Below are 14,236 nucleotides of genomic sequence, written 5' to 3'. Positions count from 1 at the left end.
CACACAGTATTTTTATTGTCAATGATGAATTTTTTGAGTGGTGTCCACAACATCTATAGACCCATTTGGAATTGAAAACACATCCTGATGGGATGCCTGAATGGCTCAGTGGGCTAAGTCACTGCCGTTGGTTCAGGTCATGATTTTAGAGTGGTGGGATCGAGTCCTGCATCGGGCTCCTTGCTCAGCAGGGAGCCTGCTTCTCTTTCTGCCTCTGCCTGCCACTCTGCCTGCTTGTGCGTGCTCTCTTTCTCTAACAAATAAATAAATAAAATCTTTTTTAAAAAAAGAAAATGTATCCTGATAACCTCAGAGCTTGCACACTTGCATCGTTATATATGAACCTGCACATGGTACTTGAAGGTTAAAAAAATTTCTTAAGCGTTTATTTTTAGCTCATTTCTTCACAACCTTGGGTTCTTCATGCTTTAGGTAATTAGTTTATCGTAAGAATGGTAACGTTGAAAGAAATTTCTTTTGAGCAAAGCAGCAGCTGAAAAATTGTGGTAAGAAGTCACGGCAGTCATAAGACTATTGCTGAGCATGGGTTTATTAGAAAGTAAAATAAACAGTATGCTGCATGCGGAGTTCATCTTCATTAAACATTCATACTGGAAATGCTTACCTTGTCTGCAGCCAAGATGTTATCCTTTGCAGAAGTGGCGGGGAGGTGGGGGTGGGGGGATCTCTAAGCCAATGTACTGCAAGTGTTCCAGGACTTTGGGAAAGCAGTGTTATGTAAAATCTTCAAATGTGTTAGCATAAGCAGTTTGGCCTTCCAATGATTTCTACCACCTTGGGGCAGGACATGAGGGTGAGGAAGGCATCTCAGAAGAGAATGAACTGACTGGCATTCTACCATGCAGAGTAATGTAAATAAAATTCAAGAGGACTTTGCACCACTGCCATCGTGGTATGTGAGTCACTTGGCTAATATGTTAAGAGGATTAGCGCTAAAGCTGCGTGAACTTTGAAATAGCCCAATGAAGCTTATGTGCTTTCCAGTTTAAATTGGTCCTCAGCAAGACCTCTCTGATCATCAGGAATTTGGCAGCCTGGGTATTCTGTCACATTCTCCAAAGCAAGGTCGAGCCCCCTGGGTGTCAACCCTGTAGCCTCCCTTTTTATTGAGGTGGAAATGGAGAGAGGACTAGAAGGGGAAGGGGCGGAGATCACCAAGGAGGTCACGGTGAAAGCCAAGATCCAAATAACTGCTTCACGCTTTCCCAAAGATCACACAGTTTAACAAAATTAAATTAAAAAACCACCACCCAGCTGTTGCATCTTGCTTATGGCTTAAAGGGTCAAAAGGAAAGCCCTTTCCCTACCCCCTTTAAGCTAGAGGGGGCTTCAGTGAGCAATGCATGAATCCTCCTTACAGAAATAAAGGCATCACACCGTGTGGTTCATGTGAAAGACACATTTGGGGTGGGGGAAGGGAAACTCACAAAAAAATGGCTCTTTCCTTAATAAAAGCCCTAAAATGTCTACCTTTATACTTCAACTTAGCTAACGTGGAGTTAGCTAAGGCATCCTGAAGAAACTTCACATCACAAATAGATTACTATGTGTGACCCAAAATGGCAAATGCCCACATGTCAAGGCACATACATGTGTCCGGGCATGTGGCATGCCTATGTGTATTTGCATGGCTGTAGAAGCAACCTAAAAGACACACTTCCAGCAAACACAGGCTAAGAAGAAACAAACCAAGGGGAAAAAAAAAACAAAAACAAACCTCCTTTAAGGCATGCCACCTCCAGATAGATTTCATGGGGCCTTTTGCTGGGGATGCCAATGGTTTTGGAATGAGTTTAAATGAAATGCATCATTCAGGAAGCAGCTGGGGAACCTGTTCCCTTGACTCTCCAGGGTGTCCTTTGAAGCTCCTGCTTCTGCTTCAAGGCTATCCAATGACAGGAACACTTCTTTGTCTCCAGAAGTAGTAAAACAAAACAAAACAAAACAAAAAAACCTGCTTAAACACTTGAGCCAGTGCTATGTCACCATCGCAAACGACAGCTGAGAATAGCAGTCAATCCAGCAAAGGGATTTCTAAAGAACTCAGTACCATTTGCCAGTTGAGAAGGCATCTAGATTCAGAGGTGGTTGCTTTCCACAAAGTGACTATGATCTACATCATTTTAGGCTGCAAAGTAAGAAGAATAAAAAGGCAAATGCTACTTGATAGTTTTGCAGCTTTAATCTGGAGATAGCAAGGCTCCGTGTTTGTATTTCCTTCTGATCTTTTGCCACAGCACTGGGTTTGTGTAATAACTCTGTCATGTTCTTTCTCCCGTCCTGTGTCCACTGGTACTAAGTGAATTCATGAAGACACCCAGAACTGCTGACAAAATAGAAAATTAGTTATAGAAGCAATGAGTTTTTTAGCAGAAAACATTGCATTTTTAACAAGCCATGACTTAGCTGAAAATGACATAATGCAGGATCAATTGTGTGGGCTCAAATGTTTACACTTGTCAGAGATGTATTTTGATTTAGAATTATGTCATCGAAGAGCATTGCTGAGGCCCCATTCCACACACACTGGAACACTCACCACGCCATGCAACATAAGTGTAGTGTTAAATCCTCTGGGGACTTTCCTACAAAGTTTTTTCTTTTTTTTTTTTTTTTTTGAAACCAAAACTGACAAAGAGAGCAAATGTGTGCAGCATTGCTCAAGGGTTAATGGAAATTTCTGCAAACTCCTTAAAATGGAATTTAAAAAAAAACAAAAACAAAACTGTCAATGTATGTAGCTATTAAAATTTGCTTTCCACATTTTGCTAGGTTTTAATTAGAACTTTAGATCTTAAGAAAGTAGGTTGACTGACCAGGCAATTCTGAGTTTTTGGCAGAGGGTGTAATACCAAATCTTTCTTTTGATATCAACTCTCACTCTCTGTTGCTTATGACCTGACTTGAAATGCTTAAGAGATCCAAGATGGTTGTCTTCTTTTTTACTTAAGCTTGTAGCCTTGGCTTAGAGCCAACATTCTTGCCCAAGGTTAGCAGGAAAGAGGTTCCATAAGACCATTACCTCTGAAAGAGTAAATATATAAGTGGATGATGGCCAGACCATATATATAAAAACAGAACTTCCCTTAAATAGCCAAAGCTGTTAAGTTTTTATGTTTTTTTTTTAAGATTTTATTTATTTATTTGACAGACAGAGATCACAAGTAGGCAGAGAGGCAGGCAGAGAGAGGGGGGAAGCAGGGTCCCTGCTGAGCAGAGAGACCAATGCGGGGCTCGATCTCAGGACCCTGAGATCATGACCTGAGCTGAAGGCAGAGGTTTAACCCACTGAGCCACCCAGGTGCCCCTGTTTTTTTTTTTTTTTTTTTTTTTAAGATTTCATTCAAGAGAAAGAGAAAGCTGGGGGGGGTGGGTATAGGCATATATATATATATATATATATATATATATATATATAAAGAGAGAGAGAGAGAGAGAGAGAGCCTGGAAATAAATCCACATAGATTTACATAGTCAATCTATGACAAAAGGAGGCAAAACTATAAAATGGGGGAAAAGACAGTCTCTTCAATAAATGGTGCTGGGAAAATTGGACAGCTGCCTGCAAGAGAATGGAACTGGATCACTTTCTTACATCCTACACAAAAACTCCAAATGGATTGCAGACTTAACTAAGACCCGAAACCATAAAACTACTAAAAAAATATATAGGCAATAATCTCTCAGACATAGGCCTTAGCAACATTTTTCTGGATATAGCTCCTTAAAGCAAGGGAAACAAGCAAAAATAAACTATAGGGACTGTATCAAACAAAAACTTTTGCCTAGTGAGGAAAAACAACAAAACTAAAAGGCAACCTATGGAATGGAAAAAGACATTTGTAAATGATATATCCAATAAGAGGTTAATATTCAAAATATATACAGAACTCCTACAACAGAAAAAAAAATCCAATTAAAAAAATGGGCAGATGACCCAAATAGACTTTTCAAAGATCTATAGATGGCCAATAGACACATGAAAAGATGTCCAATATCACTAATCATCAGGGAAATACAAATCAAAACCACCAGGAGATATCATTCTCATATCTATAGGGATGGCTGGTATCTAAAAGACAGAAAATTAAGTGTTGGAAAGGATATAGAGAAAAGGGAATCCTCTTAACACTGTTGGTGCAGCCACTGTGACAAACAATATGGGATTTCCTCAAGTCATTAAAGATGGAAATACCATACAATCCAGTATTTCGTTCTGTATTCTCCCAAAGAAAATGAAAACATGGATTCAAAGAGATATATGCACCATATGTTTATTGTGGCATTATTTATAATAGCGAAGATATGAAAGCAACCTAAGTGCCCATTGATTGATGAATGGATAAAGAAGATGTGTGTGAGGTGTGTGTGTGTGTGTGTGTGTGTGTGTGTGTGTATAACAATATTAGCTAAAAAGCCTGAGTGGCTCAGTGGGTTAAAGCCTCTGCTTTCGGCTTGGGTCATGATCCCAGGGTCCTGGGATCAAGCCCCGCATCAGGCTCTCTGCTCAGCAAGGAGCTTGCTTCCCCCCCTCTCTGCCTGCCTGCCTCTCTGCCTACTTGTGATCTCTGTCTGTCAAATAAATAAATAAAATATTAAAAGAAAAAAAAAAAAAGAACAGAATCTTGCCATTCTTGACAACATGGTTGGACCTAGAGGGTATCATACTAAATTCAGAGAAAGAAATACCATGATTTCACTTTTATGTGAAATTGAAATAAAACAAACAAAAAAAAAACCCAAACAGAATCTAATACAGAGAACTGGTGATTACCAGAAAGATTGAGGGGGGGTGCAATACATTTCCAGTTATAAAATGTCAGGGGTACAAAAAGTACTGCACAGGGAACAGAGTTAATATTGTAATAATGTAGAAGGACAGTAAGTGCATTTATCATGAGCACTGCATAATACCATTGTCGATTCACTATGTCATACACCTGAAACTAATATAACATCATATGTCAACCATACCTCAATTAAAAAAATATAAAAAAGTACATGGACTCTGACCCATGACCAGCAATCTACCCAGGAAATACCCTTGTCATCAGCCCAGGAAACCTGTCTTTGATAGGTCAGACTTGTAGGAAGTCAGACTATTATTTCTAGTAATAATCCAGGAAGATGATAATCAGCCCCAAATCTACCAGGTCTTGATGAATACCTGAACACCCCTAACCAATCACAGGGTATACCCACTTCTGGTTAGTTAGCCTGTCAACACAAAGTCTCTCTTTGTGATTCCTTGATATTAGAGAATAGCTATATTGTGGTTTATACATTTGGAAAAGAGATGAAAACCTACGTTTAGGATCCAAACAGTGAATCTACATCTAGTCAGGAAACAAGAAACCACTCCATGCATTTATAATAGGAACCTTAAGGAAAGACCTTGGTTATGGAGGAGTTGGAATTGAGATTGAAGGGAGGGGTGGTAGAAGAGCCAAAGAGAGACCGTTTGTTAATCTAGGATCAGGAAGACACCACCTTCCTGGACCGGATCTTTTGAATCCACAGACTGATACTCTGATGGAACCACGTCACTCCTAAGCAGGAAGTGTGCCCCTATTTGCTACTAAATTGCCAGCAACAACGCTAGAGCCCGTGTCCATGGCTAACCACCTCAGCCACAGCTGTCCCCCCGCAGAGGCATACCAATATGAGTTTTCCTCTTCCCGCTTGACGATCTCCCACCAGGCCTTTTGCTAGAAGGGCACACCAGGAGGACAGCTGGCAAAGGTGGCCTAGGAGACTGAATTGCAGTCTTCCAACCCCTAGAGTGAAGAGAGAACCAGTGTGGAGCTGGTGGAACAGAACCACCAATACTGTCCAGCACAGGTAAACAGGTTTAGACCTAGCCTGGATCATAAATCCAAGCCAAAAGAATATTCTAACTCATTAAACTTGCTCTTTAAAAAATTAAAGTTAGGGCACCTGGGTGGCTCAGTGGGTTAAAGCCTCTGCCTTCATCTCAGGTCATGATCCCAGGGTCCTGGGATTGAGCCCTGCATCGGGCTCTCCACTTAGCGGGGAGTCTGCTTCCTCCTCTCTCTCTGCCTGCCTACTTGTGATCTCTGTCAAATAAATAAATAAAATCTTAAAAAAAAAAAAAAAGAATGCATTGCTAAAATAGAATTGTCACTAAAATAATTGAAACCGCATGTATGACCACCAAACTAGCAAAAGAGGAGAAATAAAATAAGAAAATGGGATCAATTCCAAAAAGGAAAAAAGAAAATATATGATGAAATTGTTAAAATCCTAAAATAAGATGACAGAAATGAATTCAAATATCAATGATCACATTAAACATAAATAGACTAAATTCATCAATTAAGAGCAACTCTGAGATCACATTTAAATAAATAAATAAATAAATAAATAAATAATTAAAGTTAAACCCATAATTTAGATTGTCATAACCCTGAATGTTCCTAGCTAGGTCCCATCCTCCCCACTTCTAATGTCACCAGCTTGGGGATGGGCCCAGGGTGGAGTGCGGAAGGGAGGGTAAGAGAGACCACACTAAAGGAGAAGGTTTGAAAAATTCTGAGACCTGATTATAGCTGACCGTTATGAGTGGAAGCTGGATTCCTCTCATGCATACGAAGTTCTGACACCCCAACCTGTTTTTGACTCACCCTGGATCTGGAATGAGTCTCTATAGTTCTTAACAATAGCTATCCATAACACATCCATTGGAAGATGCATTCTTCCAAAGAATCAGGGCCAGAATTTATAGAATGATATTCTGGGGTCATTCATGGAAGATGGTGAGGGTGAACAAACAGACCTCTTTTTGGGTTTCATTGGTTTCATTCAGCCATTATTTCCTGGGTGCTGCCCATGTATGCAGGCACCACTTCAAGCACACAGAATATGGGAGAGAACAAATCCCTGCCCTCGTATAGTACACATAGTGTGGGGAGAAAGGTAGACAGCTGTATAATTAAAACATGGCATTGGGAAAGAACAGGAAGGGGGAGAGGCAGACTTTGCCATTTTATTAAGCTAGATGGGAAGAGCTTCCTTGAAGAGCTAATAGTTAAGCAAATGTGTCAAGAAAGTGAGCTAGGAAGTCACGTGAACACCAACAGATCTCCCTGGCAGAGGAAATGGCAGATTCAAAAGCCCTGAGGCAAAATATGCTTGGTCCATTTAGCAAACAGTTTCATGTGGCTAGAAGAGAGAAGCGGCACAGAGGTCAGAAAGAATGAAGGTCACATCACGGGCAGCCCTGAATGCTATTTTAGAAAATAGTTCTTTCTTCTGAACTGGGAGGGCACTGGAAGATTTAGCACAGAAGAATGACAGGATCACCATGGGAGCTATATGTAAGTGGGTAGAGGGGGATACGTGCTGATGTAGTTGGTGAGGGTAGAGGCAGGAAGGCCAGTTCAGGCCCCAGTGCAATATTCCAGATGAGAGATGCCCTGAAGTGGTGGTAGAAGAGGTGTTGGTAAGTAGCTTGTTCACATAAATAGAAATAGGAAATTACTCAAGCTAGCCAGAATTATATCTGCAACACTCCACTGAAAAATCTATTATAAATATATCCTCTTGTGATGCTAGGTTAGCAGTATCATCTTTAGACCTACATATTATACCAAAATTCACTTTTTATTTGCAGTCTCTATGCCCCAACTGCTTCATTTTGGCTGAAAACATGTTACTCTTAGATAATAATAAGACAAATAACTAAATGCATTTCACAGACAGCACCTATCCTTTCACTTGCTTATGGTGCGTTTTCCAAATGAGGACCCTTTTAACAGAAAACAACTTTGTGAACGCTTACATTCGGCTGTATTTTTAGCACCCACCGACAAAAATACATAATGACAAAAAGCTACTATAAAATCAGTAATGCTTGAAAATGCCATATTTTATAAGTACAACAGCAACAGCATCGCCACTCATCTGAAAAGTAATTGCAGGTGTATGCACAAAATCAAATACTTATAATTCACTGACCACATGTAGGGTACATAGGGTTTCAGAGACCCTTTGTCACTGGCATGGAAATAGCCTCTGTAGGAAGTGAAATCCCAGACAGCTTTGTGATTCTCCAAATTCAATCAGAAGCCATTTGAACACGAAGATCAATGGTTATAGGAGACAGATAGGAAAAGCAAGTATTTTTTTTTTCATTTTATTTTCTTTTATTTCTTTTCAGTGTTCTGGAATTCATTGTTTCTGCACCACACCTAGTGGTCCATGAAATATGTTCTCTCCATAATACCCACCACCGGGCTCACCCAACCCTCCACTCCCCTCCCCTCCAAAACCCTCAGTTTGTTTCTTAGAGTCCACAGTCTCTCATGGTTCGTCTCCCCCTCCGAGTTCCCCCAACTCACTTCTCCTCTCCATCTCTCAATATCCTCCATGTTATTTCTTATGCTCCACAAGTAAGTGAAACCGTATGATAATTAACTCTCTCTGCTTGGCTTATTTCACTTAGTGTAATCTCTTCCAGTCCCGTCCATGTTGCTATAAAAGTTGGGTATTCATCCTTTCTGATGGAGGCATAATACGCCATTGTCTATATGGACCATATCTTCTTTATCCATTTGTCCCTTGGAGGGCATCTTGGCTCTTCCCACAGTTTGGCAACTGTGGCCATTGCGAAAAAGCAAGTATTTAGAAGTCACAAATTGACTAACAAAAGCTAGCCACTGGTTTACATGGGTGGAGGGCATGAAATTTTTCTTGAAAAAAAATCAAGGAATGAGCAATTCTCATACCTAAGGAGGTGGGCTAAGGTGATCAGTCCCTTCAGTAAGCTGTGGGTTCCATGGCTTAATGATTATGAAAGGACCATGTCACCAGCCCCAGGTTACAAGTGGAACCAAAACCTTTGGTCAATTAGCAACCTTCAGCAGCTGAAGAGTGAATTGAAAACTTGGCAGGCAAAACCACAGTGGTTTCCTCAGAGGGTAAATTCTACACAAAGAAATTAAGTCAATCGTAGCTCCTGGCACTCATTTTTTCATGTTAGGTTCAGAAATAACCTATATATAGGAGGTATTTGGGGTATTGATAATATGTAAGAGGATCTGACAGAGTAGGGTGTTCTAATGCAGAAGTCTTAGGATTTTGATGGAAAATCTAATTAAGGGATTTATGTAGACTTGTAATTTAACCTGAAATCTTACAAAATTGCATATAATACTGGAACATTTAAAGAAGTGCTTCTCAAACGAGCTTGCTGAAACACAGCATCAGCTTCCAAGCCCTAGTTTCTTTTCCTCAGTCGATCTACGGTGGAGCCTGAGAATTTATATTTCTAAATCACATTCTCAGGGGATGCTGATATTGGCCCAGGGACCACACCTCGCGGAACACTGCTTTACAGGCTCTTAAGATTCATTTATTTACAAAGTAAATTAGACATAAAAATGCCTTACGAACTTTGGAACCTAAGAACATCATTAAATCAGATTACTTTAAAAAGGAAATGTTCAATTTATAAATGCAGCTTACATTATTTAAAAGTTAATGATCTGTGTTTGTAAGGGGTACCAAATATTCATAGTCTGAAAAATTCACCAGTGCTCTATACAGAAATTTAAGGAATAACTTGGGTTTTGAATGACCAACTTTATGAAACTGAATATTACATGCGAAACCCAAGTCACCTCTGAAGAATCTTTGTACACAAAACTCACTAGACCTAAAAAACAAGTTAGCACTGACAGTTGTACTCATTTTCCCGGGGCCTCCAAGCCCATGAACTGGGAAAGTTTGGCATGAAGGACTAGCTAAATGTGCACCCTTTCTCTAAACCATTTGATGCCTCTTCAAATGGTCTTACTCCTCTGCTCAGAGAGTCGGGGCTTGCTTGAAAGACAGTGGACTGAACAAAGAGTCCACATCTTGATCGACTTTGTCTGCCACAGGAATGAATCTCCTGCAAACGCCCTGGGAGCTTTTCTCTCCAGCTCCCCTGCTAACTGTCATTGTCTTCATGCACTGTCAGAGGACACCACTGAAAGAAGAATGGCATGTCAAGATCAATCTTCCTCCAGAGACACTCCTTGAAATAATGTTGAATAGCTGTGCTTTTGGAAATCTTTACTTCTGAGACCAATTATCTCTCTGCTACAATGTATTCAGCCTTCACCAGCTTGGCTTCTGGACCCAGCTGTTTTCTGGAAGGCTAGATGCACTTTGAATCACAGATGTGATCATTTAAATTAACTAAATTTTCTATGTTTTTAAAAAGGGACACTTATTAGCCTTCAGGGAATACAGTCCTTTGGTTCATTTTGCAGGTTAGGAGGATCCTAAAGCTACTCTCTAGTTCAAGAGAAATTCAAGTTAGTGAAGGTGCTAGATGTCCACAGGATTCCAGACTCGGTTTGGAAGCCAACTCTATTAAAGCAAAATGTCAACTGCTTGAGGCCAGATCCACCCTTATGGTATCCTTAGAATTTAGACATATTTGGGTTACCGAAGCAATCTCTTATTTTCTGGGACCTCGATTTTTGGATCTAATCTTAAGTGAAATTTTACAGAAAGCTGTCACAGAAAAAAGTCTATAGTCAATTTCCTTTGGGCCTCAAAACACAATAGTACGTGCAACTAGACTTAGACAAATGCTCCATTTTACAAGTTGTGCCGTCACGGTAGACATGGGCTAGAACAACAGATTTATGAAGAGATGCTCTGAATTCTGACTTTCCCTGCCTAAGCCTATTATTTTTAAAAAACGAAAATACCTACTTAGTGTCTGGGACATAGAAGATACCTGATAAATGTTGGCTATGATTTTTTTTTAACCTAACTGCCTATCAGAAAATGGTTAATCCTTATGATGCAATTATATATGGTCATTAGGAACTGTTACATAAATCTAGGTAGTGTTATATTTAAAACTGCACAGCCATTAGATTTTAAATATACACTATTTTAAAAACTAGGGACAAGACAAAAAGCCACCAAATTATTAATCCATTGTTGTGAACAACAGCTTTTATTTAAAAGTTATCCTTCCTACTTTTCTATATTTGGGAGATATCTTAATACAAGGCAAATGAACAAATTCAACCCCAAAATTTAAAAGTTGTGAATGAAATTGCGCAGGCATATCCAACTCCATTAGAAACTACCAATCACTCCTGCTACGGTGCACAGTCGTATCTTACACACCCCTACACAGCATAACTCCAAGAAGAACTGCATTTAAGATTTTATTTATTTATTTGAGAGAGAGGCAATGAGAGAGAGCATGAGCGAGGAGAAGGTCAGAGGGAGAAGCAGACTCCCCATGGAGCTGGGAGCCTGATGCGGGACTCGATCCCAGGACTCCAGGATCATGACCTGAGCCGAAGGCCGTCGTCCAACCAACTGAGCCACCCAGGCGTCCCGAAGAACTGCATTTAAATCACCCCTTACGCTTAAGATATTTTCAATAAGCCTCGGTAGATCAAGTGGTTATGTTTCTTTCCATTTTACAGGTAAGATTAGGAACTCACTCCCAATTTATTTCTGGAGCTAATGTAACTGCCTGTAATTTAGTGGGGATTATGGTTACTGGTTACGTTGCTTATCCTGCTCAATGCCATGTAAACCTTCACTGACCCAGCTGAGGACGGGCTGGGGGGGTTCAGTTACACAGCCTCTGGGGTGTCTCCCATCTACAAAATGATAATAAACACTTCTGCCCACCCCTCCTCAGAAGCTTATAAGACAAACAACTCAGTGCAGGTGAAAACTTTTCACATATGTAAATTTAAGGCATTTTCTTTTATTCTTTCGAAACAGGATTAAAACCAAACACTAACTGTAGATAACTATGTGCTTTATATTTTTGGAAGGCAACTGCCCCTTGGTAGGTGCCACAAAGCAGGAGTTCCCTTTTTAAGTTCCTCTTGAAAGCATTAATGAGTTGTGGATCTATAAAATGAGGTCTGGGGAAACTCAGAGGTCATTTATTCGACCTCTCCAGAACCTCTGAGGTTATTCACCCTCAGCTTGACACTTCAACTGAAAGAGAAGCTCCTCACCCCAGGGGGGACACCTTTCTTTTGGCCTGTGAAAAGCGTCATTCCGTTTACAAGTCTAATGATATCAATAAGCTCTAACAGAAAAGAAAAAGGAGCAACTCTGTCTTTGTCTTAAGAGGATTATAATCTAATACTGTTTAGAACATTTTTTTTTTCCTTTTCAACTTCCTTCTGCTGTGCTCGGATTGCTCATCCGAATGTCTGATTAGGAAGCCTCATCCTTCCTGGGTGTTCATGGAGCACTGTGACTCCACAGGCAAGAATTTTCATTTTTAAATTTTCATGTCATCAACATAATCCTGTATCATAAAATAGAGTGCAGGGAAAAAGAAAAAAAAAAAACCTTAAGCTACTTGGGGGTTATTTGTGCATGATGGGTAGTAATTTGCAAATACCTTGCCTTGAACCTCAGAACTGGATCTACAATGAACAAACCCCTGCAACGTAATGTTGGCAGCAAGTCCCTTCTGGAACACTCCGTCCAGATACCATGGGGTAAGAGAAAGTGTAAGCCTTATAAGAATCAGCACCTCATTCAGTGGGAAAACTCTTGCTGACATCAGTTTAGATCTAGAAATATAGTGAAATCTAAATATGGAAAATGCAGATTATGCTGAGTGGAATAAGTCAAGCAGAGAGAGTCAATTATCACACGGTTTCACTTACTTGTGGAGCATAAGGAATAATACAGAGGACATTGGGAGATGGAGAGGAGAGGTGAGTTGGGGGAAATCGGAGGGGGAGACAAACCATGAGAGACTGTGGACTCTGAGAAATAAACCGAGGGTTTTGGAGGGGAGGGAGGTGGGAGGTTGGGTGAGCCTGATGGTGGGTATTAAGGAGGGCAGGCATTGCATGGAGCACTGGGTGTGGTGCATAAACAATGAATTCTGGAACACTGAACAAAAATGAAATTAAATAAAATTGAAGAAAATAAAAATAAAAATAAATAAATAAATATGGAAAAATGTGCAATTTCACCCATCTTTATTCAGCTTCGTCATTCCAAGAACTGTGCCTGCGTTTCAGTCTGAAGTGAACAAGAGCAGAGCAAAGATGACAAGTTATGTGGTTCTAACGGCCAATGGCTCCTAGTGTTCCTCCTTGGATTATGAGAGTTGGGAGGCGGTTCTGAATATTTGTCTTTCCCCCTCCCTACCACCGTGGCATAAGCCTGTAAATATTAGGAGTGTCCACAGACATGTCAAGGTTTCATTCAAAAGAAAGCATCCTTGTGAAGAAACACTGCATAATTTAGAAAACAGTTTAATTAGGCTCCAAATGTTCTTTTGCAGCGGTAATGGTTTTAGAATCCATCAGCTCCTCTCATTTACTCAAGCCTCAGGTTACTCCTGGTAGGAGGCATCCAGCCTAGTGAGCCTTCCATCTCTCTCCACTGACCCAAAAGGTGGGCTCTGCTTAGAAAAGCAGCAGTCTCTCCCAGAATGAGAGCTTCTGTGAGTATTTCCCAAGGAGATCCTCTAATAGACACAACCATATCACAGGGAAGCTCATTTTAATCAGATCATCTGAGTATCCTCACCCAACCATCCCCAAATTCCCCCAAGCTCTGCCTCCCGCAAATTCCTAAGACTTTCAGGAGGCATTTACCCACCTAGGTGAATGGAGCTTCCTGCAGACTTAGGAACCGAGTTCTGTGAAGAGTAAAAATCCTGGGTTCTACAGCGATTTCCCTGTTCACAGCAGCCCACTGAAACCTGTTCACTGTGCAAAAATAAATATTGATACTGTGCTCTGAATAAATAGGAGAAGCCTGAATGCAGTTGGTGGAGCTTGAATGTTCTGGTTATCTCCAGCTTGTTCTGCTCTTCCAGAAAAGAGCCTGGAGGGAGCAGGAGGGGGTGTGTGTGAGTGTGGCCAATGCAAGACATTAACACTTTATTAATCCCATAATTTTACTGAGATATTATATAAATACTACTTTACTAAACTAATGTCATAAAACTTCCTTTTTCCTTCTCTTTAAGCCCATTTCATAGCATACTGCAACAAACATAAAATTTTAATATGATGAAAACTGTGGATTCACAGTCTACACTATCTCTACTAAGAAACTAGCTTCCAGATATCCAGCAGCCAGAAGTGCAGAGGTGACCATGTATGATAAAAGGATGCTTTAATCTTAAAATTTCTTCATTCTATAGACCTGAAGGGTCTGGACCTCAAGCTTCAGTAAGTGCAAC

The sequence above is a fragment of the Martes martes genome (assembly GCF_963455335.1).
Source record: "Martes martes genome assembly, chromosome: 13".
In the NCBI taxonomy this organism is placed as follows: Eukaryota; Metazoa; Chordata; class Mammalia; order Carnivora; family Mustelidae; genus Martes; species Martes martes.
Note: the sequence above shows the minus strand (reverse complement) of the source record.